The 27223-nt window shown below is 41.7% G+C and overlaps 1 protein-coding gene and 1 pseudogene across 18 annotated transcripts in view; one reads left to right on the top strand and one right to left on the bottom strand.

Annotated features, from left to right (window-relative positions):
* Positions 1-1770: 1770 nt before the first annotated feature.
* Positions 1771-27223, top strand: part of RGS6 (regulator of G protein signaling 6) — a 640138-nt gene continuing 614685 nt past the window's right edge. For 7 of the 18 annotated variants that reach the window (XM_055288922.2, XM_055288930.2, XM_055288927.2 and 4 more), the window contains exon 1: positions 1771-2302. The gene's annotated coding sequence lies outside the window, so the exon portion shown is untranslated. Of the gene's footprint in view, positions 2303-2525; positions 2662-2795; positions 3119-27223 lie in introns of those variants that run through there. The other 11 variants (XM_055288926.2, XM_055288917.2, XM_055288916.2 and 8 more) reach the window with 10 other exon arrangements.
* LOC129488728 (uncharacterized) lies at positions 2402-13033 on the bottom strand (annotated as a pseudogene).

The raw sequence follows: 27223 nt of genomic DNA, 5'->3' as shown, positions 1-27223 counted from the left end.
ATGCTCTGCTTAGCCCTCAAGGAGCTGCTGGCCTCAGAAATGCAGAGCTCCCACTGGGTGTGGTGGCTCAAGTCTGTAATCCCAGCACTTTGGGTGGCCAAGGCGGGTGGATCACCTGAGATCAGGAATTTGAGACCAGCTTGGCCAACATGATGAAACCCCATCCCTACTGAAAACACAAAAAATTAGCTGGCAGGCACCTGTAATCCCAGCTACTTGGGAGGCTGAGGCAGGAGAATTGCTTGAACCTGGGAGGCGGAGGTTGCAGTGAGCCAAGATTGCAACACCACACTCCAGCCTGGGCAACAAGAGCGAAACTACATCTCAAAAAAAAAAAAAAAAAAAAAAAAAAAAGAAAAAGCAGAGCTCCTCAAAGCGGAAGTTTTCCTAGTCACTACCTTTCGCTCCTGTGACAAACGGCCACAGCCAGCTCCACAACTGGCTTGAGAGAAGTATTGAGCCTGAGGAAGGAAAGATTTTCTATTTCAGCTTTAATAAATAACTAGGATATCTGTTACAATTCTATTTTCCTCACTAGGCTGAGTATGGCTTCTCTTGGTTGTAGGTTCCCCACCTCCCACCCCACCCCCCGCCCCCCGCTTTCTGTAGCTCCTCTTGTGGACTAAGCCTACCATAATACCATAACACACATGTCTGCTTGTGTATTATCCCATTCGACGCGAAGGCTTCAGGGCAGAGACTGCTTCCTTTATTATACATTTCTAATGTTAGAAGAGGGTCTAACACAGAGCAGGTGCTATTTGTCTATTGAAGGAAAGAATGAATACATCCATTAATCAATGTAGAATGGGGGGAAAAGACACAATTTGGGAAGGAGACTTTACTCTTTAACTTCTGGCCCCATGTGAATGAGGAGTCCAAGTCACCATCGTTAAAGGCATTTAGGTATTTTATTTCAAGTATTTTTCCCCTTTTCTGGTGACATATTAAAATTCAGGACTAAATCTCAAATTTATTCTTGATACTGATAGCATTGATATTGCACACAAATCCCATGGTTACCGTCCAGCACTAATGATCTTGTCCTATTTCCACCTGCAGCTTCCTGAATCTAACTACACATCGCATTTCAAAACTCCCACGTTAAAGAAAGGCATCTGTTCAAGTTACTTTCTCATTTTCTGTCTTCGACTTTTTTCTGCTTCCCCCAAGAATAGCTGAGAGTTAATTTTCTCGAAAGTTCTTTTGTAGTGTTCCAGATAGGAATCATCTTGTAATACTCCAAATGCAGCGTGTGGTGTGCATGTTGAATACATAAAAATGACGAGGTTAGAAACAATATCGCTGACGATCGCGGTGTCCCGTTTTAATTTAGAGGGCGCCAGCAACACGTCAGCGAGGGAGATTCAGAAGCCGCCGGGCACCTCACCCCGGGCCGGGAATCCCTAAGAGAACCTTGACGCAGCTGAAGTTTCCGGACCGGGCCAGTTTGGAATTGACGAAAGGAGCCTCCGCCCGGTCGAGCCAGTCTCTCCGTTTTCTCGGCGGCTTCTTGAGGATGAGGAATTTCTAGGTTTTCTCCTCCTCGGGCAAATCACGGTCTGCGCCTTCCGCGGCTCTGGGAACAGGTGAGCCGTGCGGCGGCGCCCTCGGGACGCGCTCAGGTGCAGGTCCCCGCCCGCCGGCCCCTCCCTGCAGCACGCGGTCCGGGCCCAGGTGCCGGCGCCCAGGTGCGCGGGGCACGGGGCTGCAGCTCCGCTCGGCATCCGACAGCGGGCGCCGCTGCAGCAGCTCGCGGGCCGCGGAGCTGAACGGCTTCGCGAGTTGGGGCAGCTCCTCGCGCTCGGCCCTGCTCGGCGGCGAGAGCTCCGCCTGGGCGCCGCGTTCCTACAGCCGCGGGAGCCGCCAGACGCCGTGGGAGCCGCCAGACGCCGAGGGAACGGACCAACCTCCGCGCACCTTTGCCGACCCGGGCGGGCAGAGGAGGGCAAGCGGCGAACGGCCGGGAGCGCGGAGAGCCAGGCCAGCCCGGAGCGCGCCGGGGACACCCCGTGCGCCCCGCGTCCTGGCACCATGCGACCCGCCGCGCGTCCTCGCGGGCCCGGGGCTTCGCTCTCCGCTCTCTGAGCCCCTGCGCTCGCCACCACGGAAACTCGGAAAGAGGAGGCGAGGCTGTGGGGAGCGGCGCGGAGACGGACTAGACTTCCCCTCCGCCCCCAAGAGGCTATCGGTCTCCGGTTCCCTGGGCTTCTCCAGCTTTATCATGAACCTGGCGCAAGGTTGGCTTTAGGAGAAATTCAGGAGCCGCAGGGAGAGTCAAGGCAATTCTTTGGTTGCTAAGGTAATTGTAGTTGTGACAAAAAATGGGGAAGAAACAAATGGGGGAAAACATGATTTAAAACAGTATCCTCCCTCCCCACCCCATTAATATGTGTTGATTTCATCTCCTGGTGTGGGTGCTTGTCCATTTCAGATGCGTGACAGGTGCCCGTGTGTGTGTGTCTGCAGTTTGGGACTGTGGAAGCACGAGCTTACATAAGTGGTTAGGCAAGCTGGCGTGTGGACTTGTGTGGGATGGGTGCAGGTCTGCATATAAATCATGTTCCTGGGTTTCTGGGTGTGAAGCGCACACCGACGGGGACGAGAGCGCAGAGGATGGCGCTTTTAGGTACTTCCAGTCTTCTGATGTTGTGATCGCAGGTAGGGCAGCTTTGCCTCTAATCAGGCGTTCATTAACTTTTTCTCTGAACAAGCTCGCCCATTTGTGGTTTGGAAGAAAAGAAAGCGAGTCTCCGCGGTGAGGTGTGGAGGGCAGGGGCGGGTGGGAGGTTTGTTGTTTGGGAACTGCGCTAGCGAAGGAAGCGGTGGCTATTCGCTTGGAGAGGATGACAAATGAACTGGTTGCGTGAGGAGTGAAGAGACCGTGTTTACAGTCACCGGCAGGCTGCGTAAAAAAGTGGCCCAGTGAGACAGGGAAAGTGACCCAGAAAATTTAATTTTGTTCAGAATGAAAGCTGCTGTATTTCATTTTTTTTTCTTAATTTGACGGAGTAGGAACGTTATTTTCCTTCTCTCTCGTTGAGACCAGTGGCATTTCTATGTTACAAACTCAAGATATCTGGGGTCTCGTCGGCTTGGAATTACCAATGCTTGGGAGGTGAGTTCTGATCAATACCTTTAACAACCCCAAAGACAAACGCAAGAATAATCAAGATTAGGTAAAACCTACCACTAGACCCTTTTCTCTCCAGAGAGGGTGAGAGATGGAAGAACTGGGCTTGTAAGTATCAAAATGGAGTTAGAGAATGAGCTACAAGTTTGTGTGTGTATGGTCTGTCAAAAAGTGTAAGACTTAAAGGGAACTGTTAGGTTTAGTTAAATGTGTTGACAACACGGCTCTTACATATCAATTTTCAGAGGCAAATAGGTAATTACATGGAGTGGGAACTGGGACTATGGTGGGAAACTTTCTGTAAGAGGCATATTCTTCATTCTTAATTTGTTACTTTTTCAATGGGTGGGACTACTCTGTGAAGGAAAGTAGAGGGCTGAGGGACATTTGGTGAGACTCTTGAGAGAGAAACCTTTGCAAGCCAAATCCTGCATGCTATAGATGATAAATTCTAAGTTCTTTGATACTGTACCACTGTTAAGCTAAATTGTCCTGTAAATATGATCTCATGCACCATAAACTATATATATGTAGAGAGAGTCTATTCCCAATAACTCGTCCTTTCCTGAAAGAGTCTGCAAGTTCTATAAATGTCAGCTGTTGGGAGGTATTGTGATGAAGGAGAGAGGCCAGCAGTGTTTCCTTTTATACATTCTGACAGATCTTAACTTTACTTCTGATTTTCTTTAAGGAATTTCAGTTAACATTCACTGAATTTCTATTGCTGAGAGTTTCAGTAAAACAAGACTAGATTTTCTTTGAAGCAATAAATTCATCTTATCAAGTGAAACATTATGACAATGCTTTTGTGGCAGAAATGTTTATTTAAATGAGTCCATTTTAATTATTTATTTATTTTTGACTTTCAGAATAAGATCTCCAACATAGATGTTTTTGGAGTAGATGTTTCTTGAGAAAGAAAAATAAATTTAAGGTTACTGTGGGCAATTAAATTTGCCAGTGATTTTGGATGTCTCATTGTCTACAGGGACATAATTTTATGTGAAAGTAGAATCATTCCATTTCTTATGTCTCTCATCTTCTCCCATGCATTTTATCCCCTGAACTCCTAAGACTTTGCCAGGAATTGCTGAACATTCTGTTTTGTGCCAGGGGTTAAATATCAGGGGGATAGAATAAGGAGCTGTGTGTCACATAAACATTTTTCAAAAGGATGCTCTCAGAGATCTCAATACTGGGATTAATTTTTCCTTTAGCTTCGCAGTTAGCTTGTCTTAATTCATATTGCTCTGAACCTAGGAATGCATTTAACCTCTTCATTTTCAGTTTCCAGCTGGAAGGAATATATTTACCAAATTTCATCTTCTTTGTAACATATGGCATGATATAAATAATTACTATACACACACTATCCTGCTGTAAGGAAAGAAATAGAATTACAAAATAAACTTTCGTGTTAAGTGATATGGATATAATATTTCAAAAAACAATTTTAACTTTTCCCCTGTTTCCAAAAGTAATATTTAGCTATTGAAACAGTTCAGGAAAATACAAAGAAAAAAATAAAGGTTATCCATAATCAGCTATGGAAAGGGAGCCACTATTAACATATTTTTAACTGTATATTCTTCCAAATATTATTCTAGTCAATTATTTCTACCCAGTCCCCCTCCCCCACAAATTTTTATAAATATAAAAGATAGCTTGGAAATATCACTTGGAAATGTGTTAAAGGCTTGGGAAATTACTGCTTGTTTACAGAATGATTTTGATCAGATATTAGTTTTTACTGGTGATCCTTATTTTCAAAGAGTAGGTTCTTTTTCTGCTCTTTGAAAACCAGTGTTTGCACTTTGGGCTGGTAATGCTTGGGGCTTCCTTTTGGATTTAGGGATTAAAGCAGCAGAAAAGAAGTAGAAAGGTCATTGGCCATTGTGGGTGGGAGACCTGAGTTCTGGTTGTAGTTACTCCACCAACTTCTCCTGTGGCCTCTGGGCCTCTGTTTCCCTAAAGGGCAAAAGGTACTTTTAGATTTAACTAATTAAGCTAATGACGTATTTGTTGCTTTGACATGAGAATGATCTTTGAAGAGGGCTTATTCAAACACAGAAACACCTGGGGGTCATCCCCAGAGTCTCTGATTGATTCTGTCTGAGATGGGGCCCGAGAATATACATATCTAACAAGTCCCTGGATGATGCTAACTCTGCTGGTTTGGTGACAGTGAAAACTAGAGGGTAGGTGTACTAGGGTTCTCTTAGAAGGACAGAACTAATAGGATATATATATGTACATATATATCATATATACATATATGCTATATATATGCTAAACATATATACATATATACGCTATACATATATACATATATGTATATATGTAGATACATCATATCTATAAAGGGGAGTTTATTAAGTATTAACTTACATGGTCACAAGGTCCCACAATAGGCTGTCTGTAAGCTGAGGAGCAAGGAGAGCCAGTCCGAGTCTCAGAATTGAAGAAATTGGAGTCAGATGTTTGAGGGCAGGAGGCATCCAGCATGGGAGAAAGATGTAGGCTGGGAGGCTAGGCTCATCTCTCCTTTTCACGTTTTTCTGCCTGCTTTATATTCGCTGGAAGCTGATTAGATTGTGCCCACCAGATTAAGGGTGGATCTGCCTTCTGCAGCCCACTGACACAAATGTTCAATCTCTTTTGGGCAACACCCACACAGACACACCCAGGATCAATACTCTGTCTCCCTCAATGCAATCAAGTTGACAGTATTAACCATCAAAAGCCCACCCCTTGTCAACTTGAACCCATACACATCTCCTGAGATCATACATAATCTTCAAATAAAGACAATAATGAGGTCAAAATTGTGCATAACATAATACAACTATCCTTCGTACAACCAGAAATGCACCAATCCCCAATGCAAATACTATTACATAAAGTTAACAATACTTACATGCTGATGTGAAGTCAATAAATCTTATGTCACATGATAAAGGAAAAGGAAATGAAGATATTTTGTTAGTATGAGTGTATACATACACAAACATGTTTTTAACAAAAGAAGGAGGAAATACTCTTGACAATTACAGTCTGTTTCTGCAGCTGGTCACATGGTCATAGCTGGTATTGATGACTACGTTCTTCTACCCATTCAGTATTCCTTTTGCCTACAGCAAGCACTTCAGCAGGTTCTTTTCCCTGGCGGAATGACCCAAACCTTTATTCCTGAAGGGTCTGGACCATTTGTAGTCCCGCCTGGATTGGGCTGTTGTGGTTTCCCGTTGACTTTAATCACAGGGCATGGTAATACTGAGAGATGCCCTAATGGATTTCCTGTGTTCCATATGTAGTCTTCCTTACCTCTGCCGTGGAGTTTTTAGACTGATTTCCTCTTGATAGTCTGGGTCAATCATGCCAGCCAACACAGTAATTTTCTTCTTAGCCTGTTGACTTAAAGGTAGGAGGATCCCAAACTGTCTAGGTGGCAATCTTAACTTCCAGTTTAATGGAATCGTTGTTGTGTCTCCTGGTGGCAGTGTTCCTCCCTCTGGAACTAAGACCTCTAGGCCAGCAGAAGGTAATGTCAAGGGAACAGGAAGCAAAAATTTTGCTAGTGGATCAGTAGGGGTGATGGTGAGTGGTGCCACTTCCGCTTCCGCCCCTTGATTCCTGGACCTGTGAGTCCTGGCTATAGGAGAAATAGTACCATATATTGGATGCTGATTCAGAGCATACACGGCCCTCTGGAGAACTCTGCCCCAGCCCTGCAAAGTATTGTCACCTAGTTGGCATTGTAATTGTGACTTCAATAGGCCATTCCACCGTTTTATCAATATAACTGCTTCAGGATGATGGGGAGCATGGTAAGACCAGTGAATTCCATGGGCATGAGCCCACTGCCACACTTCTTTGGCCATAAAGTGAGTGCCTTGGCCAGAGCCAATGCTGCATGGAATACCACAATGGTGGATAAGGCATTCCGTGAGTCCACAGATGGTAGTCTTGGCAGAAGCATTGTGTGCAGGATAGGCAAACCCATATCCGGAGTAAATGTGTGTTCCAGTGAGGACAAACCTCTGCCCTTTCCATGATGGAAGAGGTCCAATATGATCAACCTGCCACCAGGTAGCTGGCTGATCACCCTGAGGAATGGTGCCACATCGAGGGGTCAGTGTCGGTCTCTGCTGCGGTCAATTTGGGCACTCAGCAGTGATCGTAGCCAGGTCAGCCTTGGTGAGTGGAAGCCCATGTTGCTGAGCCCATGAGTAACCTCCATCCCTGCCACCATGGCCAGTTTGTTCATGGGCCCATTGGGTGGTGACAGGGGTGGCTGGGGAAAGAGGCCGAGTGGTGTCCACAGAACAGGTCATCCTATTCACCTGATTATTAAACTCCTCCTCCGCTGAGGTCACCTGTTGGTGAGCACTTATATGGGATACAAATAGCTTCACAGTTTTTGACCACTCAGAAAGGTCCATCCACATACCTCTTTCCCAAATTTCTTTGTCACCAATTTTCCAATCATGCTTCTTCCAAGTCCCTGACCATCCAGCCAAGCCATTGGCTACAGCCCATGAATTGGTGTATAATCGCATATTGGGCCATTTCTCCTTCCATGCAAAGTGCACAACCAGGTGCACTGCTTGAAGTTCTGCCCACCAGGAATATTTCCCTTCACCTCTTTCAGGGATGTCCTGGAAAGGGGCTGCAGTGCTGCGGCTGTCCACTTTTAGGTGGTGCCTGCATATTGTGCAGAACCATCTGTGAACAGGCCCTAGTCTTCTCCTCCTCTGTCAACTGGGCATAGGGAACTCCCCATGAGGCCATGGGTGCAGGCTGGGGGAGAGAAGGCAGGGTGGCAGGAGTGGAGACCATGGGTATTTGAGCCACTTCCTCATGTAACTTACTTGTGCCTTCAAGACTTGCCTGAGCCAGATCACACATATACCACTTCCATTTGATGATGGGATGCTGCTGTGCACAACCCACTTTATAGCTAGATGGGTCAGAAAGCACCCAGTTCATGATAGAAAGTTCAGGTTGCATGGTGACTTGATGACCCACAGTCAAACGTTCAGTTTCCACCAAAGCCCAGTAATAGGCCAAGAGCTGTCTCTCAAAAGGAGAGTAGTTATCTGCAGAAGATGGCAGGGCCTTGCCGCAAAGTCCTAGAGGACTCCACTGTGATTCGCCTATGGGGGCCTGCCAAAGTCTCCAAACAGCATCCCTATCTGCCACTGACAACTCAAGCACCATTGGATCTGCTGGATCATATATCCCAAGTGGCAGAGCAGCTTGCACAGCAGCCTGGACCTATTGCAGAACCTTCTCCTGTTCTGGACCCCACTCAAAACTGGCAGCCTTTCGGGTCACTCAATAAATGGGCCAGAGTAACACACCCAAATGAGGAATGTGTTGCCTCCAAAATCCAAATAGGCCCACTAAGCGTTGTGCCTCTTTCTTGGTTGGAGTAGGGGCCAAATGCAGCAACTTATCCTTCACCTTAGAAGGAATATCTAAACAGGCCCCACTCCACTGGACCCCTAGAAATTTTACTGGGGTAGAAGGTCCCTGAATTTTAGTTGGATTTGTTTCTTATCCTCTGGCTTGCAAATGTCTCACCAATAAGTCCAGTGTATTTGCTACTACTTGTTCTCTGGATCCAATCAGCATAACGTCAGTGTAATGGACCAGAGTGATATCTTGTGGAAGCAAAAAGCGCTCAAGGTCTCTCTGAATAAGATTATGACACAAAGCCAGAGAGTTGATATACCCCTGAGGTAGGACAGTAAAGGTATATTGCTGGCCTTGCCAGCTGAAGGCAAATTGCTTCTAGTGGGCCTTATGGACAAGAATGGAGAAAAGGTCATTTGCCAAGTCAATGGCTGCATACCAAGTACCAGGAGATGTGTTAATTTGCTCAAGCAATGAAACCACATGTGGTACCGCAGCTGCAATTGGAGTTACCACTTGGTTAAGCTTGTGATAATCCACTGTCATTCTCTAAGATGCATCTGTCTTCTGCACAGGCCAAATGGGAGAGTTAAATGGGAATGTGGTGGGAATCACCATCCCTGCATCTTTCAAGTCCCTGATGGTGGCACTAATCTCTGCAGTCCCTCCAGGCACATGATACTGTTTTTGATTTACTATTTTTCTGGGTAGAGGCATCTCTAATGGCTTCCATTTAGGCTTTTCCCCCATAATAGCCCACACCCTACTAGTCAGCCAATGTGGGGGTTCTGCCAGCTGCTGAGTATGCCTATGCCAATTTTGCATTCTGGCACTGGGGAAATGACCACAGGATAAGTCCAGGGGCCCACTGGACACACTGTAAGTTGGACCTGAGCTAAAACTCCATTAATTGTCTGACTTCCATAAGCCCCTAGCTTAACTGGAGGACCACAATGATGTTTTGGATCCCCTGAAATCAATGTCAGCTCAGAGTCAGTGTCCAGTAGTCCCCAAAATGTCTGATCATTTTCCTTTCCCCAGTGCAGTTACCCTGGTAAAAGGCCAGAGGTCTCCTTGGGGACGGATGAGAGAAAGATCTACTGCATAAATTTTCGGTAATGTAGTGGGGTTCTTAAGGGGACCCAGTCTCCCGTTTGTCCAAAGGGTTCTGGGTCTGTAAACTGGCTCAAGTCTGGAAATTGATTGAGGAGCCATGATTCTCTGTTTTTATAATTCAAATTAGTCTTTTGTCCATTCAACCTAGAATTTTTCTGTTTGTATAATTGAAGTAGGAATGCAGTAGGCTTCCTATCATTCACTTTTAGGAACACCATATTAATTAGCCAATGCCAGAGCTCTACATGAGTCAGACTATTCTGATTGCCACTTTGTCTCTGCTGTCCATTATGGTAGCTATGCCCACCTTGCCTTTGATGGTTGAGTGCTGCCACTTGGCCCCTGCCACCTGGCCCCTGCCACCTCTGGATCCAATTATTCCCATTTTGTAGTTGAGTAACTGTGGTTTGCACTATTAGATCTGACATACAGAGAATGGCAATTACAGGGCTCTTCAAAGATGCAGGTGCTGCCCTCCCAAGTCTGTTTTGCAAGGCATTGGTCAAGGATATATCTTCTGGACCCTCCCGGCTGGGATGAGTAGGTCTAAAGGGACTAATCCACTCCACCACCCCTATCTCCCTAAGCCTTTGGATTCCTTCCTCTACATTAAGCCAGAGGGGATCAGGCATTTCCAGCTCACTCACAGTGGGCCGCCTTTAAGAGCTTGTGTCTTTTCGGCTCTTTCTCTAGGAGATAAGACTCTCACTTAGTGTAATCTTAGCAGATTTGCGGCTCAGTATCTGCTTCTGAAGCCAGGAGACAGAATCCCTGAGTTCATCATTTTCTTTCATCACTTTGTCCATTGAACTTAGGAGCAACCAACCAGCTTCCCTGTGTTCCTTGGTTCTCCACATATGGTCAAATGTACTATGTACAGAGTCACTAAACTCCTTGCCTCTCATGAGCAGTGAATCAGGAGTGTCAAAGGCATTTATTTTGCATAACTCTCTAAACAGTTTCTGCCAAGGACTATCAGTGTTTTCTATACTATTCGAAGTAGAGTCCTTAGCATTTTTGGGTCTAATCATATTAAGCAGCCAACTCCAGAAACCCCAAAACCAACGAAAGAACTCCATTTTTAATATTCTGTTCATCTAGAACCACTCCTGGTACCAAAATCTGTATTAGTCAGGGTTCTCTTAGAGGGATATAACTAATAAGACATATATGTCTTAGGGAGTTTATTAAGTATTAACTTACACAATCACAAGGTCCCACAATAGGCTATCTGTAAGCTGAGGAGCAAGGAGAGCCAGTCCAAGTCCCAAAACTGAAGAACTTGGAGTCAGATGTTTGAGGGCAGGAAGCATCCAGCATGGGAGAAAGATGTAGGCTGGGAGGCTAGGCCCGTCTCTCCTTTTCATGTTTTTCTGCCTGCTTTATATTCGATGGAAGCTGATTAGATTGTGCCCACCAGATTAAGGGTGGATCTGCCTTCCCCAGCCCAGTGACTCACATATTTAATCTCTTTTGGGCAATACCCACACAGACACACCCAGGATCAATACTCTGTATCCCTCAATGCAATCAAGTTGACACTCAGTATTAACCATCACAGTAAGCTCCTTACAGGCCAAAATGCCTGTTTGACTTTTCACAGGCTTTCACAGTAAGCTCCTTACAGGCCAAAAAGCCTGTTTGACTTTTCTTTGCATCCATCCATCCAGTGCCCCAAGATATACCTGCCAATAGGTGTTCAGTAAGCATTGGTTGAATCAATATTAGTTTTCTCTTATGGAGGAATATCTTTCTGGAGTAGTCAAAAGAATAATCATCCAGAATTTGGAAACATTAAGCCCGCAATAAGAGTTAATAATCATTCATGGACCACACTACTTCAAACTGCAAAGAAAGCAAAAATGCTTATAAGTAGGCAATTAAATTGAACATTAAACCTAACGAGTTACATTAAATAACAACTAGGAATACCTGCTTGAGATGTTACAAACCACGAAGCCTACCAAATACTTCACCGTTACCTCTCTCAGGTCTGGAAGAGGCCATTTATTTTCTACCACATAGACATATTTCAAAAAATGGAAATTTCACTATTAATTACCCCAATTACCAAGGCAGCAGATAAAGCAAGCAATCTCCCTGCTCCCCTCTCCTCATCCCCCATCCCTCCCACCAAGAAAAATGCTCATTATAGCTCTACCACCATTCTATAAGATAGGTCCCAATTTTATGAATGAAGAAATGTAAAACTTTAGAGAAAGAAATTAACCTGCATAAATCCACAAAGTGAAGTAGCAGCATCAGAAGTAAGATCCAGGCCTCCTGATACTAAAGGGTGTTGTTCTTTACCACTTCCCTCTGGTGACATTGAATGTGTATATTTGATAGCTAGGAGATTCTAGCTGGCTGAAATACTCCAGTTAGAACTTTTGATTATCCTTATGTGTCTACCTTTTATATAGAAAATTTATCTTTTCCTTCTACTTAGGTATTAGTAACATAGGGTGGTACCAAGAACCACCATTTTTATGTGTGGTAACGCCAAAAAAAGTGTAAATATATGGATATGAACAAAATAGATCCTCATTCATTAATAGCTCAGGCTATGCAAATGAATTGTCTTAGAGTCTGTCTTGGCATTTCACAGTAATTTGGTTAAACTATCAAAGAGAAAGCCACCTTTAAATCTGTCCATGGTAGAGTTCACTCATTCACTAGTATCTGCTTGACCCAAGAACCTATTTTCTTGCACACATGGAAGCATGCATTCTACAAAGCCAGCTGAGGTGAGGTCCCCTGCATGAACGAGAGCTGATGGTGGCACTCCCTTGGAAATACCCTAGGCACCATGGCTAGCCTGGAGCCCGGACAGAGAACTGCTATTATTTGCTCCTAAAGGAGCACAACAGGCATTTTAAAATCCTGTTAATTGTGTTTCTGAACCTTAGTTTTATCATCTGTGAAAGAATAATTTAAAAAATACTGTTTGAGTATGTGTGACCATGAGAATGCAGAACCCTGTATGAAGTACGGGGCATGGAAAGCACAGACACTTAACAAGATGGGACTGTCACAGCACAGTTCCTGTTTTCTAATAATTTTTAGAGTGAGTCTGTTGAGAAATAAGTATTTCAGGATAATGGTTCCTCTTTATTTTCTGTTCCTGAGGCCTTGCTGTGTTAGTCAAGCATCTGAGGGGCTCCCAAGTCTCTGAGAATCCTGCTCCATAGTTCTCACATTGGGATTTGAGGAGGCTTGTAGAAAGCAAGTGGCCCACACATCTAAGTGGGAGAAGGCAGTGTGGGCAAGATCTCTGTGGTAGCCAAAGATGCCTCTGTTTCCTGGAGGTGAAAGGCCATTAATCACCAGCAGGATGAGAAATGAAAAAGGAGACTGCTGCTGCATTGATAGGGCTTACGCCGGACACACAGAGCAAGCCCACATTTTATTTTTTCTCTGCATCCTGGGGATTTCTTACAGTGCTTGGCACATAGTAGGAGTTTGGTAAATGTTTGCTGAGTTATTGAGTTGCAGAGTGATAGCTGTGGGTGGAGGAGGAAGGATGGGCTAGTATTGGTAGGAATTCATGGACTAGTGTGGGTGCATGGATTGGTATGAGTGTGGATGCAAGGTGCACGTGGTGATAGCCCTCATTCTTATTGTTTGCTTGATTTTGCCTGGCAAGATCCACTTCATATCCATGATATGGTGAGACTGTCATCCTAGTTTCTAGTTTTACATTATTGTTTGTCTATTCCATTGGGCTTTGGTCTGTTTGGCTTGTTTTGTTTTATAATTTATGTTTATAATTTTATCTCCACCTCTAGCACAAGACCAATACACATAGTAAATGCTTGATAAAAATTGGTTGCCTAAACAAAAACTTGCTCAGCCTATAAAATTATGGGTCTGTCATATGGTTGTGGGCTGATCTTACAAAATAACAATCAGCATTTGTTAAGCTTTCTGCAAATCAAAGTCCTTTAAGAGATGTTAGGTGATATTATGCCCATTTTATAGATGAGGAAACCGAGTGGAAATGAGGTTCAGTCACTTGCCCTAAGTCAGATAGTCATTGAGGAACCAAGATTTAAACTCAGATCTTTTCTGACCCCAAAGTCCTTGTGCTCTTTTATATAGCACAAGGTGGGGGATAAACAGAGACCCTACCCTTGAGATTGTTTCAGTTGTATTGGAGAGATGATAGGAATAAATAGAAAATTAGCAATAAAAGATGTTAAATGATAGTTTAGGAAAAAATGCAGGGGATTTTGTAAGTCAGATTTGGTAGCAAATAGATGATGAAGACATTAAGTACATTATAGTTTAGTTCAGAGACAGAGCATTTTATCATCAGATTTGGAAGAGACAGGCTTTGGGAGATAGGAATAAATTTTAAAGGTGCAAAAATGGATAATGGCAAAGTTTTCAGATGAGAGGTGTTAATAATACAGTCACATGTCACTTAATGACCAGGATACATTTGGAGAAATGTATCATTAGGTGATTTTGTTGTTGTGTGAACACTCTAGAGTGTACTTACACAACCTAGATGGTGTAGCCTACTGTACACCTAGGCTTTATGGTATAGTGCTCCTAGGCTACAAACTGTGCAGCATGTTACTGTACTGAATACTGTAGGCGATTGTAGCGCAGTGGTACTTAAATATATCTAAATATGGAAAAGATACAGTAACAATATGGTGTTATAATCTCATGAGACCCCCTTCATATATGTGGTCCGTCACTGACTCGTGGTGCATGACTGTAATTGGTTATTAAAACAATTGTTTGATTTCAGAGTAAGGGCTAATATAAACTCCTCATAGTTAAAGCCATCTCAGACCACCCTAGCTAAAATAACAACTCCTGCCCCTTCTCATTGCTCTTCGTTGTCTTACTTGCCCTATTTTTGATCACAGCTTTATCACCATCACATTGCATTATATGTACTTATATACTGTCTGTCTCCCTCTGATAGAATATACATTCCATAAAAGCAGGGACTCTTTTATTTCCTGTTGTAGATTCAGCATCTGTCACAGATTCTGATTCATACTAATTGTTTAAGAACTATTTGTGAAATGAAGGAAGGAAGAAAATGCATTTTAAAAATGAGTTGCAAACTCAAACACTCAATAGACCAGTTAGGTAAAGGAAGTGAGGGAAACAAGTGAGGTTTCTTCCACAATAGTAACAAGTTGTAATTTTTACAAATCAAAAGCATGTTTTGTTTGTACATTACACAGATAGAAAGTTTTTACTCCTGGAAATACATTTATATCTATTTTTCTTGAAATATGGGGTCATATGACTCATTGTCAAGAGAGACCTGGATACCAGATAACATTTTCTTTTCTCTAAAAGCAAAACAGCCATCCACGTGTGATGATGAATGGCACCTGACCTTGGACCTCAGGGTTGGGGTTGCATTAGGGACAGGTGGAGAATGTGTTTAAGCGAGAAGTATGTGCTGCTCAGAAAGCCCTGTTGTTGCCAAATTTTAATTCATTTAAAAATTATTAACCAGTTTCAATTAGAAAAATATTATGTATATCTACACTGCCCAATCCAAGAGAAACACCCTTTGAGCTGGCTGTATTTTGTGGTGTGAACTCTCTAGAAAAAAAAGATTACTTTAAATAACATATCCAATATATTTTCTCCTTAAACTTCTGTGGAAGTGCTACAGTGTTTAGATTCCAAACCAAGCAGGAAGATGCCATTATATTATTTTGCTGACCATACATCCTAATACAAAGACTGATTCAGCAGCTGGTCAAAATAGAAAGGACGCATTCACAAAGAATAAATTTATTGATTACATTTTAGACTTTTTTTTTTTTTTTTTTAGGGGAAGGCATTTTCATTTTCAGAATAGCAGGTGGTTTAGGGCTTGGCTGTTGGTTTCTGCCGATAGCCAGGGGTATGTGACAGGAGACAAAGTAGCTGAACTCTCTTGATCTGCATTCTTCCCAGTTCCAGAATAGGAACTGAGAAATTGTGATTGCTTTGAGGTGGTTACTGAAGGAGAGTGTGTACCTGGAAACAATCTCTGGTTTAGTCAACTATTAATGGGGTTGCAGGGGCGGGATGTTCCGTACCCTAGGTCACAGCTGGCCTGGGGTCTCTGCTGCTCCTCCCCACTCCTTGTCCTGCTGGTCCGTGTCAGACAGTGCATCTGTCTTCCTACCAAGGACCCATTTCCAGATAATGATTAATTGGATATGGCTCATGTGTTCAAGAAACTTAAAATTCTGAAGAAGGAAAACAAATGGAGAGACGGAATGTGGTAAGCAAGGCCTATATATGGAAAGTTAGGGAGAGATGACTTCCTGCTGAGAGATTTCACTGAAGAGGCTAAGTAGATGAATTGGACCTTGGAGGACCGAGAGGTCTGGGGCCTGCAGAAATGGGGCCAGGGGACAGAGATGGCAAGAATGTACTTGGGGCATTTCAATGTAAACAAAAGTATACAGGTGATCAAATGCAAGGAATGTGCAAAGAATATTTAATACCCCCCATACAGAGAGTGAGGTCCTTAAAAACCTTTCTGGCAGGAGGAGTCCATGTTGATGAACTTAAAACTTTAGTGAAAACAAGGATAGGGGAAATCTAGGTTTAAGCAAAACTGTTCAATAAGTATTTGTCATATTTACTGAAAGTAAAATGAGAAAACAAAAGTAGATTATGAGTGACATTTTGCTCACCTTATGTTGGTAAGAGCAGTGTGCCACAGTGAATTTCCAGTTACTTCTTGCTGTTTTGCAGGCTGTCACCCCCCCTTACAGTGAAATGCTTACAGGTAGTTTTGCTTTATTACAGTTAGTGTACAATTCTCATGCACAAGGGCACTCCTCCATGTCAGGCTCACTATACAAATGTTCAATGCCTTTCAGTCAGAGAGGCTGACTGCTGACTCCTGGGTCTCCCTGTGGCTAAAGGGTAAAGTGGATAGATACATCTTGGGATAAACTTTATTTAACTTAGTTGGCATGACCGATTAGGAGGTCCTCAGATACCTCACCCCCATGCATAGGGTATTTAGTGTCATGCCAAAGCAAATGCTGCCAATTCCAGGTTTTCATTTTTTGGTTTCCTTTAGCTTTCAAAAGCTTCTCTGCAAAAACCACTTCCCCTGCCTGCCATCTGCCTTAAAACCCCCTCCCCCACTTAAAAAAATCTGTTTCTAATCCCAAGAGTCTTTTTTTGTTGTTGTTTTCGAGACAGGGTCTCACTCTGTTGCCCAGGCTGGATTGCAGTGGTGTGGTCTTGGCTCACTGCAGCCTTGACCTCCCAGACTCAAGTGATCCTCCCACCTCAGCCTCCCAAGTAGCTGGGACTACAGGCGTGTGCCACCACTCTGAGCTAATTTTGTATTTATTGTAGAGACACGGTTTCATCACATTGCCTAGACTGGTGCGAGATTCTTATAGTTTCTAATTATTCTTAAAATGGCCAATTGACTATCAAAAATGTATTTGGAAATAGGTATAAGTTGAACTTTCCTTATTGGGAATTCTTGGTTGGGGGAGTTTTCTGTAGTTGAGATTACCATGTTGTTCGGTATATGAAGATGAACGGTGACGGATAAAACTAGAAGTGCAAGTTGAGGCCAGTGTGCGAAGGAACTTGAATGCCATATAATAGTGATGATAGTGATGGGGATTTAGTCTTCTCTCTGATGCAGACTAAACAAAAAAATACCGACACCCCAACTGAACTGAAGCAAAATCCAAGTATCTCAAGCAGAAATAAATTTATCTGACCACATAATCTGAGAATTCAGGCTTAGCTGGATCCAGGGACTTAAATGACATGGTCAGCACTCTTACTCGACACCTCGTCTTCTTGACTTCCTCCTTCTATGGCACGAGAGAAGAAGAAGATGGTCACTAATATTTCTACCCTCACATCTTTTCAACGGTCACCTCACAGGAGAGGAATCTTCTTTCTTCCAGCGTCCTTATCTCAGTCTCAGGGAAGGACTTTGGTCCTGATTAGTCACATGTCTACGATGGTTCGATCTGTGTGTCCGATAATGAGGCATACTCTGGCCAGGACAGTCCACAGTGGTAACAGACACAACCTCTGGCTCCTTCATCATCCCTGCAGTTGTAACCCTGCCATGATGTCACTTTTTGCGTCACTGTACGTGAGAGGGCTGCAATGCCACCTTGAGAACCCAATATGCTGCATCCTTCCTCCATATCTGCGTTTATTTGCACTATTCTTTTTCAAACATACAGTTCTACTGAAGTATAACATATTTACAGAAAAGTATTCAAATCATTGTTCAATAAATTTTCAAACAGTAAACACATCCATGTTATCTCTGAGATCAAGAAAGAGAATATTACCATTCTTCCAGAAACCACCTCATGGGCCCTCCCAGTAAGTACATATTTCTTTTTTCCCATTGGTAACCACTAAGCTGATTTCCTTTCTCTCTCTCTCTCTCTCTTTTTTTTTTTTTTTTTTTTTTTAAAAGAGATGAGGTCTCACTGTGTTGCCCAGGATGGCCAGGAACTCCTAGGCTCAAGCAGTCCTCCCACTTCAGCCTCTCAAGTAGCTACCACTAACCTGATTTCTAATACTGTAGCTTTCTCTTTTTTGAAACAAATGAAATAAATATGAAATCATACATATATGCCTGTACTCTTTCTTTCTAGATCCTCATGCACAACATTGTTTGTGAAATTCATCTATGTTGCAATGTGTAGTAGAAGACTATTTTTATTACTATATAGTATTCTACTTTGTGATATTCCACAAGCTATTCATCTACTGTTGAGGGACATTTGGGATATTTCTAGGTTAGACATATTATGAATAGTGCTGCTATGAATACTTTTGTATGTGTTTTGTGACACACATATGAATGTGTTTCTGTTTGGTATACACACCTGACTGGATTGCTGGGTCATGGGGCGCGCGTATGTTCAGCTTTATTCGATCCTTACGAAGAGTTTTCTTAAGTGGCTGCATCAATTTATATTCCTATCATCAGTTCATGAGTGTTTCAGTTTCTTTATATCATGGGCAAGACTTGAGATTGTTAAATGTTTGAATTTTAGCCATTCTGGTGGGTGCGTAGTGGTGTCTTATTATGGCTTCAATTTGCATTTTTCTGGTGACTGATGATGTGCCTTTTTAATTTTTTTTTTGCCACTTTTATTTGTCTTTTGCAGTGCCTATTCAAGCTTATTGCCTATTTTTAAATTAGATTTTTAATCTTTTTCTTATTGAGTTGTAGAAGTCTTCTTTTAAAAACAAATTTTTAATACAAATACTTTTGCCTGTCATACGTATTTAAAATATCTTTTCCCAGCTCTAGTGGTTTGCCTTTTACTCTCTTTTGATGAATTGGAGATCTCACTTTGAATATAATCCAATTTATCAGTCTCTTTCTTTATGGTTATTGTTTCCTGTGCCTACTTGAGAAATTGTTGCCTACCCTAAGGTTATGAAGCTACTCTGTTTTAATTTATAGAAGCTCTATTTTTTTTTTTGTTTTTTGCCTTTTAGCCTTTTCTCTTTAGGTTGTAAAAATCTACCTGTGGTGGATTGTTGTTTGTGGTGTGAGAAAGCCATCCATATTTATTTTGTTTTACTTATGGATATCCAATAAACCCAGCACCACTTATTGAAAAATCTCTTCATTTCTACTACTCTGAAATGTCACTTTTGTTATCAGTCACATTTGTGGTCTGTCTCTGTGTTTTCTAGTCCATTCCATTTTTCTATTTCTCTAATATAATATTGATAATGCACTGTCTTAATTACGTGAGCTTTATAGGAGGTCTTGATATTCAGTAGTGTGCACCCTCTCATGTGTTCTTATTTAAGAATAACTTCTAAAGAACAAAGCTGGAGGCATCACACTGCCTGACTTCAAACTATACTACAAAGTGACAATCACCAAAACAGCATGGTATTGGTACAAAAAACAGACACATAGACCAATGGAACAGAATAGAGATCTCAGAAATAAGACTGCACATCTACAACCATCTCATCTTCCACAAACATGACAAAAACAAGCAATGGGGAAAGGATTCCAGATTTAATAAATGGTGCTGGGAGACATGGCTAGCTATATGCAGCAAATTGAAACTGAACCTCTTCCTTACACCTTATCCAAAGATTAACTCAAGATGGATTAAAGACGTAAAGTAAAACCAAAAACTATAAAAACCCTAGAAGAAAATACAGGCAATACCATTCAGGACATAGGCACAGGCAAAGATTTCATGACGAAAACATCAAAAGCAATTGCAACAAAAGCAAAAATTGAGAAATGGGATATAATTAAACTAAAGAGCTTCTGCACAGCAAAATAAACTATCATCAGCGCGAACAGGCAGCCTACAGAATCGGAGAGAATTTTTGCAACCTATCTATCTGACAAAGGTCTAATATCCAGCATCTACAAGGAACTTAAATTTATGAGCAAAAAACAACCCAATTAAAAAGTGGGCAAAGGACATGAACAGACACTTCTCAAAAGAAGACATTTATGTGGCCAACAAACATGAAAAAAGATTAACATCACTGATCATTAGAGAAATGCAAATCAAAACCACAGTGAGATACCATCTCACACCAGTCAGAATGGTGATTATTAAAAATTCAAGAAACAACATGCTGGCGAGGCTGTGGAGAGATAGAAATGCTTTTACATTGTTGGTGGGAGTGTAAATTGGGTCAACCATCGTGGAAGACAGTGTGGTGATTCCTCAAAGACCTAGAGGCAGAAATACCATTTGACCCAGCAATCCCATTACAGGGTATCAACCTAAAGGAATATAAATCATTCTTTGATAAAGATACATACATGTGTATGTTCATTGCAGCACTTTTCATGATAGCAAATACATGGAATCAACCCAAATACCCATCAATAATAGACTGGATAAAGAAAATATGGTACATATACACCATAGACTACTATGCGGCCATAAAAAGGAATGAGGTCATGTCCTTTGCAGGGTCGTGGATGGAGCTGAAATCGATTATCCCCAGCAAACTAACTCAGGAGCAGAAAACCAAACACTGCATGTTCTCAGTCATAAGTGGGAACCAAACAATGAGAACCTGTAGACGGAGGGAGGGGAACAACACCGAGGCCTGTTGGGGATGGGGGGATGGGGAGAGGGAGAGCATCAGGAAAAATAGCTAATACGTGCTGGGCTTAATACTTAGGCGATGGGTTGATAGGTACAGCAAACCATCATGGCACACGTTTACCTATGTAACAAACCTGCACATCCTGCACATGTACCCCAGAACTTATAACATATAATTAAAATGAATAGCTTCATTATTTCTAACCATTTGCATTACTGTATAAATTTTAAAATCATCTTCTGATGGGCTTTTGGTTGGGATTGCATTAAATCTCTAGCCTAAATTGGGAGTAAATTAATGTTTTTACAGCATTGGCTATTTTAATCCATTAATATGGAATATCCCTTCCTTTATTTAGATCTGTCTCTCACTTCTGTCAGCATTTTTGTATCCCTCTATATTGAAAAATTATTGCGTATCTTTTAAAGATATATTCCTAGTATTTGAAATTATTTGATGCTATTATAAATGATACCTTTAAAAATATATCATTTTCTGATTGTTGCTGATATACAAAAAATACAATTGAGTTTTATATATTGACCTTGTATTCATTGACTTTGCTAAATTCACTGATTAATCCTAATAGTTCTGTGTATTAGGTTGTTGCAAAAGTAATTGCATTCATAAATTATTATGAATTTCCATGTACACAGTTAAATTACGTGTAAAAGAGTTTTTACCTTTTCTTTTCTGATTATCATGACTTGTATTTGTTTTTCTTGCCTTTTGTATAGGCTAAGACCTCAAACATAATGGTGAGTAGAAGTGGTGATAGTGAGAATTCCTGTCTAATTTCCAATCTCAGTGGGAAAGTCTTTCATGTTTTACTATTAAATATTATTAAATATTTCTGTAAGTGTTTTACAAATACCGTTTATCAGATCAAGCAAGCCCCCTTACATTTAAAATTGGCTGAGAGTATTTTCATGAAGAGGTGTTGAATTTGACTAAATGCCTTAAAGCCATAATTACACAGAATAGCGGGCTCACCTCTGTACTTCCTTTTTCTCTTGGATCGTGATCCCATGTGTCCTCATTGCCTTGGGAACTCTTCTTTTTATACCGTATCTACCTTTCTAGATGTTCTTGAGGGTTGGACTGTTACAAGTTAGATCATCATTGTAGGAATTGGTACTGTAAATTCAAATTGTACTATTTTTGTCTGCCATCTACATGGTATGAGTAAAACTGTAAAACCCCCAAGAACCTATTCAATTATTATTTCTTTGATCTATATTACTTTTGGCTGGTAAGCTTTATGAAAAGATTTTCTTTTGTTAAACTTTGCTATCTTAAGAGGTAAAGTCTACCATTGCTGCTACAAATGGAGGCATTATGGAGTCATTGAAAGGGTGCACCTTATATTACATTTAAATGCCTTGTTTTACATATAAACATACTGATTTTACCTGTTCTTTTTTAAAAAAGAAAACAATGAAATCCCAAGGAATAAAACTGACATTCTTTAAAAAAGAAAAGGCCAATAGGAGTGCTTTTCTTCTTAGGTCCCCTGGGAACATGTCATCCTCTTCATCTCTTAGTCATCCACTTCTTGTGTATAAAAATTGGCAACGCTTCTCTGTCACTCCCACTTCTTCTCTAGCAGTGATACAATCTTTCATGTGAAATAAGAGAATAATAAAATGTTATTTCTGCAATCCCAATAGTCAGTAGTATTAGAAACTATAATCTTGGAACCCATACTTAACAAAATATAAGTCCTCTCATGTGAGAAGAGAGGGAAGACCCAAGCTCTAAATGCTGACTCGTTGCTAACCAGCAGGGTGACATTAGAACGGAACTTGACCTTCCCGGGTCTTAGTGCCATTCTCTGAAAACCAAAGGCTCGGACTTGTTCAAGGGACAGAAAAAGATTATAATGTAAAGGGCTCAATAGTAAATATTTTGAGTTCTGTGGGCCATACAGTCCCTGTTGCAACAACTCAACTCTGCTGTTCTGGCATAAAAGTGATCATAGACAATAAGTAAACAAATGGGCATTTATTTATAAAAGCGTATTTATGGACACAAACTCAAACTTCATACATTTTCATGTGTCCTACTGTTCTTTCAACTTTTTTTCAAGCATCTAAAAATGTAAAAACAATTCTTAGCAAACAGATCATATAAAAACAGGCAACAAGCTTCGATTTGTCCCGTGGGCCCAAGTTTACCAACCTTTGAGTTGGTTAATTGTCAAGGGCTGTTCCAGAGCTCTGTGTTAGGCATTGATATGCTAGCCTTTTAAAAAAAATTTTTTTTGTCCTATGAACATTATTCAAAATGGTCTATTTTTTTCTTTTAGACCAATTATGAATAAGAAAAATACAATATGTTGTTTTTACCTTTATTCCTTCATCAGTGCTTGTTCTTTCTTTTTATAGATCCAAGTTTCTGACCTGTATAATTTTCCTCTGCCTGAAGAACTTCTTTTTGCATTTCTTGCAGAGCAGGTTTGCTGGTGATAAATTTCCTCAGTTTTTGCTTGTCTGTGAAAGTCTTTATTTTTTCTCCACTTTTGAAGGATAATTGCACTAGATGTAGAATTCTAAGTGGGCGTTTTTTTTTTTTTTTTTTCCCTTCAACATTTTAAGTATTTCACTCCACGCTCTTGCTTGCATGGGTTTTGTAATTCTTATCCTTGTTCTTCTATAGGTAAGGATCTGGCTTCTTTTAAGATTTCCTCTTTGTCTTTGGTTTTCTGCAGTTTGAATATGATATACCTAGGTGTAGTTTTTCTTTTTGGGGGTGTTTGTCCTGATTGGTGTTTTCTGACTTTTCTGGATCTGTGGTTTATTGTATGTCATTAATTTTGGAAAGTTCTCCATCATTATTCCTTCCAATATTTCTTCTCCTTTCTTTCTTCTCTTCTTGGAATTCTGATTACATTTATGTTACAGCTTTTGATATTGTTCTAGAGTTCCTGAATATTCTGCTCTGGTTTTTTTCCTCCCTTAATTCTCTCTCTCTTTTTAGTTTGGAAATTCATGATTGACTTTCAAGCTCATGGAGTCTTTTAAAAAAATTTTTAAATTTTTAATTTTTATGGGTACATAGGTGTGTATACTTATGGGGTACATGAGATGTTTTGATACAGGTATGCAATGCATAATAACCACATCATGGAAAATGGGGGTGTCCATCCCTTCAAGCATTTCTCCTTTGTGTTACAATCCAATTACACTCTTTTAGTTATCTTAAAATGTACAATTAAGTTGTTGTTATTGACATTAGTCACCCTCTTCTGCTATCAAGTGGTAGGTCTTACTCTTCTTGGCCATTTGAGTCTGCTGATGAGCCTATGGAAAGCCTTCTTCATTTGTTACAGTGTTTTTGATTTTTAGCATTTCCTTTTCAAAGGAGTTTTTAAAAAGTGTTTCCGTCTCTGTGGTTTCATTACCATTTACTTTCTCTATTAGAATCCTTAACATTTTTCATCATAGTTATTTTATGTTTCCTATCTGTTAATGACACAGATAATTCCAACATCCATGACATATCTGAGTCTGATTCTGATGATTGCTTGTCTCTTCAGAATGTGTTTTTCTTGCCTTTCAGCATGCCTTGTAATTTTTTGTTGAAAGCCAGACATGATGTGTTGAGTCATAGGAACTGAGGTAGGTAGGCACTTAGTGTGAGGTTTTATTAATCTGGCTAGGAGTTGGGTTGTGTTTAGTGTTTGCTGAGCTGTAGGTGCTAGAGGCTTCAAATGCCCCACAAGGGTCCTTGTTTTTGTCTTCTCTCTTGACTTTAGGTTTCCCTAACTACTCTTCCTCAGGGACACTGTGTCTTGGAAGTCTTTTATCTGTAATCCACTGTTACACCTGAGCCCGGTTGGTGTGGTGGTAGGGTGTATGTGAGCAGTAATGTTGTATTAACCATCTAATGAAGAGCAAGGATGGAAGAACTTTCCTTTGGTAAATGGTAATGTTGCAGGAAAGGGGTCCCAATCCAGACCCCAAGAGAGGGTTCTTGGATCTCACGCAAGAAATAATTTGGGGCAAGTCCGTAAAGTAAACTGAAAGCAAGTTTATTAAGAAAGTAGAGGAATTAAAGAATGGCTACTCCATAGATAGAGCAGCCCTGAGGGCTTCTGGTTGCCCATTTTTATGGCTATTTCTTGATTATATGCTAAACAAGGGGTGGATTATTCTTGACTCCCCTTTTTAGGCCACATAGGGTAGCTTCCTGGCGTTGCCATGGCATTTATAAACTGTCATGGCGCTGGTGGGAGTGTAGCAGTGAGGACAACCAGAGGTCACTCTCATCACCATCTTGGTCTTGGTGGGTTTCAGCCAGCTTCTTTACTAAAGCCTGTTTATCAGCAAGGTCTTTATGACCTGTATCTTGTGCCGACCTCCAGTCTCATCCTGTGACTTAGAATGCTTAACTGTCTGGGAATGCAGCCCAGTAGGTCTCAGCCTCATTTTACCCAGCCCCTATTCAAGATGGAGTTGCTCTGGTTCAAATTTCTCTGACAGAAAAACTTTTCCCCATAAGAAAAAGGAAGATGGAGAACATGGTGGCTTCAATGAGGGTGTCTGAAGATGAGGGACTTGCCTTCTGCTGGCTTCCATTTCTTCCATGAATTTTGAAGTGAGCTCATCAGCTAAGACTATGTGTTAAATATGAGCTGAGAAAAGATATGACATAGCCATCTCAGAAAGGGAGAAACAAGCTTGGTAGGAAAACATTTTGGGCTTGGCAGGCAGTGTTGACTATTCATTTAATGTTTGTGGCCATGAATTTAATGGAGCTAGTCAGCCTGGTTGTGTGACTTCCTCTCCACCCCAAAGTGTTCATCTGTTTGGATGGGAGCTTGGGGTTGGTGGATAGTTGGGTTCCATCGGTGTTGGAATTTTGTAAGGATAGTGTGACACAGAAAGGGGGTGTATTAGGGTTCCCTAGAGGGACAGAACTAATTGTGTGTGTGTGTATATGTGTGTGTGTGTGTATATATATATATATTCTATTTTTATATATACAATAGTATATATGTAATAGTGTGTGTGTGTATATATACAGGAGTTTATTAAGTATTAACTTACATGATCACAGGGTCCCACAAGAGGCTGTCTACAAGCTTGAGGAACAAGGAGAGCCAGTCCGAGTCTCAAAACTGAAGAACTTGGAGTCCCATGTTTGAGAGCAGGAAGCATCCAGCAAGGGAGAAAGATGTAGGCTGGGGGGCTAGGCCAGTCTCGCCTTTTCATGTTTCTCTGACTGCTTTATATTTGCTGGCAGCTGATTAGATTGTGCCCACCAGATTAAGGGTGGGTCTGCCTTCCCCAGCCCACTGACTAAAATGTTAACCTCCTTTGGCAACACCCTCACAGACACACCCAGGATCAATACTTTGCATCATTCAATCTAATCAAGTTGACACTCAGTATTAACCATCACAAGGGGAGATGCAGGAGTAGAGGGTATGTGCAAGGGAGTGATTATGAGTGAGTATAACGATGGATCCAGTGTGAATGGTGAAGGTGAAGTGAAGGGTAGGAATGGATACTAAAAGTGCTCTGTGTGTTCAATGGATTAAATGTCTAAATAAGTTTGAAGATTGTTTGCAGTGAATGCAGAGTAAGTAAGTGAGCTGAACAGAGGAAGGGTGGACAGAGTGGAGGATGCTTGTAGTGGGATTTGAGGTGATGGCAAAGTTTAGGATGTGGCCATGTGAGATAGTGACTCAGAAGGAAAAAGGTTCAGGTGAGGAAATAAGGAACTGAGAAACTGGCTTTTCTGGTAGGTCTTTGACTCTGATGTTAAAGTCACTGAAAGTGGTGAAGGTGTTAGGGAAGCAGAAGAAACCCTCTGAGAGGCGGAAGCTGGAGTCTTCAGGGAATGAGAAGGCATAAGCAGGAGGGAGGTGGAAAACAGCAGTGAGGATGAGCAGAAAGTGGCAGAGCCAGATGGCCTGAGTGCCACAGAGCAGGAATTTGTGTTGGAGGGAGGGAGGGAGGGAAATCATTTGAAGCAGCAGTGGAGAGCCAGGAGGCTGCCTGCCCTACTCCCTGGTCTTCAGATATATGGCATGAGGACAGAGGGCTGCAGGAGAGGAGAAGGCAAGTTTCCATTAAGGCCACAGAAGGTTAAAGTTCAGGGAGGAGATGGAAGGACATAGTGGGCATACTATTTACAGAAGTGTTCAAAGGGTGGGCTGAGTCTGTGGGGAGTCAGAGGGGTTGGGGTTTCCAGAGCAGTCTGGAGTTCAGAGCCCTGGTGAGAGAGGATGCCTGGGTAGACCTGGTTTTCCAGCAGAGATTGCAGTAACAGGACTCCCAGGGCCACCATGCCCTGTTACGTGGCGATCTTTCCACTTCTCCCTCCTAGCTTAATTTTTAGAAACTTTAACAGATGGAATGCAAAATTTTTATTTTTATTTTTACTTCAGAGATCAGTCCTCACCCTGTCGCCCTGGCTGGAGTGCAGTGGTGTGATCATAGCTCACTGTAGCCTCCA

The sequence above is a fragment of the Symphalangus syndactylus genome, chromosome 8, assembly GCF_028878055.3.
Source record: "Symphalangus syndactylus isolate Jambi chromosome 8, NHGRI_mSymSyn1-v2.1_pri, whole genome shotgun sequence".
NCBI classification, from domain to species: Eukaryota; Metazoa; Chordata; class Mammalia; order Primates; family Hylobatidae; genus Symphalangus; species Symphalangus syndactylus.
The sequence above is the reverse complement of the archived record's forward strand: the minus strand, read 5'-3'. Positions and strand labels throughout refer to the sequence as shown.